Source organism: Larus michahellis, unplaced genomic scaffold (genome assembly GCF_964199755.1).
Source record: "Larus michahellis unplaced genomic scaffold, bLarMic1.1 SCAFFOLD_35, whole genome shotgun sequence".
Taxonomy (NCBI): domain Eukaryota; kingdom Metazoa; phylum Chordata; class Aves; order Charadriiformes; family Laridae; genus Larus; species Larus michahellis.
The window spans coordinates 966,564-969,059 of NW_027436006.1; positions in this window are offsets into that span (position 1 = coordinate 966,564).

Sequence of the window (2,496 nt, forward strand, 5' to 3'; positions counted from 1 at the left end):
ATGCCGTTTCTGGAGACACTGCGATCAATGTGGGAGATATGTCAAGATGTGTGTTTGTTTTGAGGACGGCTCTCTGGAGAGTCTTAGCAAAGAGGTCACACAGATAATCAGAGCAATTCTCAGAGACACTGAGAACAAGCTCCGCAATTCCCTCCTGGCACTTTCCCTGTAGGAGATACCGCAAGACGTTTCTGTACATTGGGCACAGCGCTCTGCACGGTGTTAGCAGAGACTTTCCCGGGACAGTGAAACCCTATGTCAGAGACACTGAGAAGAAGCCCCAGTGTTCCCTCCAGGCACTTTCAGTGTGGGTGCTTTCTCCACGTGGTTCCTGGTTTCACTGCGGCTCTGAAGAGAATGTTAGCAAAGAGGTAACCGGGACAGTGAAAACAGTACTCAAAGACAGGGAGAGCAAGCTCTCTCTTGGCACTTTGGATGTGGGACATACAGCGAGATGTTTGCTGCTTTTGCGTTTGGCTGTTGGGAGATTTACAGCACAAAGATATCTAGTTGATTTGAAGCAGTTCCGAGAAAGTCTAAACATAATCCCCACTTCTCCCTCCTGGCACTTTCCATGTGGGAGATATAGCAGGATGTATATTGGTTTTGAGGACAACTCAATGGACAGTGTAGGGAGAAAAGGTCCTGGCTCCTTGAATGCCGTTTCTGGAGACACTGCGATCAATGTGGGAGATATGTCAAGATGTGTGTTTGTTTTGAGGACGGCTCTCTGGAGAGTCTTAGCAAAGATGTCACACAGATAATCAGAGCAATTCTCAGAGACACTGAGAACAAGCTCCGCAATTCCCTCCTGGCACTTTCCCTGTAGGAGATACCGCAAGACGTTTCTGTATATTGGGCACAGCGCTCTGCACGGTGTTAGCAGAGACTTTCCCGGGACAGTGAAACCCTATGTCAGAGACACTGAGAAGAAGCCCCAGTGTTCCCTCCAGGCACTTTCAGTGTGGCTGCCTTCTCCACGTGGTTCCTGGTTTCACTGCGGCTCTGAAGAGAATGTTAGCAAAGAGGTAACCGGGACAGTGAAAACAGTACTCAAAGACAGGGAGAGCAAGCTCTCTCTTGGCACTTTGGATGTGGGACATACAGCGAGATGTTTGCTGCTTTTGCGTTTGGCTGTTGGGAGATTTACAGCACAAAGATATCTAGTTGATTTGAAGCAGTTCCGAGAAAGTCTAAACATAATCCCCACTTCTCCCTCCTGGCACTTTCCATGTGGGAGATATAGCAGGATGTATATTGGTTTTGAGGACAACTCAATGGACAGTGTAGGGAGAAAACCTCCTGGCTCCTTGAATGCCGTTTCTGGAGACACTGCGATCAATGTGGGAGATATGTCAAGATGTGTGTTTGTTTTGAGGACGGCTCTCTGGAGAGTCTTAGCAAAGAGGTCACACAGATAATCAGAGCAATTCTCAGAGACACTGAGAACAAGCTCCGCAATTCCCTCCTGGCACTTTCCCTGTAGGAGATACCGCAAGACGTTTCTGTATATTGGGCACAGCGCTCTGCACGGTGTTAGCAGAGACTTTCCCGGGACAGTGAAACCCTATGTCAGAGACACTGAGAAGAAGCCCCAATGTTCCCTCCAGGCACTTTCAGTGTGGGTGCTTTCTCCACGTGGTTCCTGGTTTCACTGCGGCTCTGAAGAGAATGTTAGCAAAGAGGTAACCGGGACAGTGAAAACAGTACTCAAAGACAGGGAGAGCAAGCTCTCTCTTGGCACTTTGGATGTGGGACATACAGCGAGATGTTTGCTGCTTTTGCGTTTGGCTGTTGGGAGATTTACAGCACAAAGATATCTAGTTGATTTGAAGCAGTTCCGAGAAAGTCTAAACATAATCCCCACTTCTCCCTCCTGGCACTTTCCATGTGGGAGATATAGCAGGATGTATATTGGTTTTGAGGACAACTCAATGGACAGTGTAGGGAGAAAACCTCCTGGCTCCTTGAATGCCGTTTCTGGAGACACTGCGATCAATGTGGGAGATATGTCAAGATGTGTGTTTGTTTTGAGGACGGCTCTCTGGAGAGTCTTAGCAAAGATGTCACACAGATAATCAGAGCAATTCTCAGAGACACTGAGAACAAGCTCCGCAATTCCCTCCTGGCACTTTCCCTGTAGGAGATACCGCAAGACGTTTCTGTATATTGGGCACAGCGCTCTGCACGGTGTTAGCAGAGACTTTCCCGGGACAGTGAAACCCTATGTCAGAGACACTGAGAAGAAGCCCCAATGTTCCCTCCAGGCACTTTCAGTGTGGCTGCCTTCTGCACGTGGTTCCTGGTTTCACTGCAGCTCTGAAGAGAATGTTAGCAAAGAGGTAACCGGGACAGTGAAAACAGTACTCAAAGACAGGGAGAGCAAGCTCTCTCTTGGCACTTTGGATGTGGGACATACAGCGAGATGTTTGCTGCTTTTGCGTTTGGCTGTTGGGAGATTTACAGCACAAAGATATCTAGTTGATTTGAAGCAGT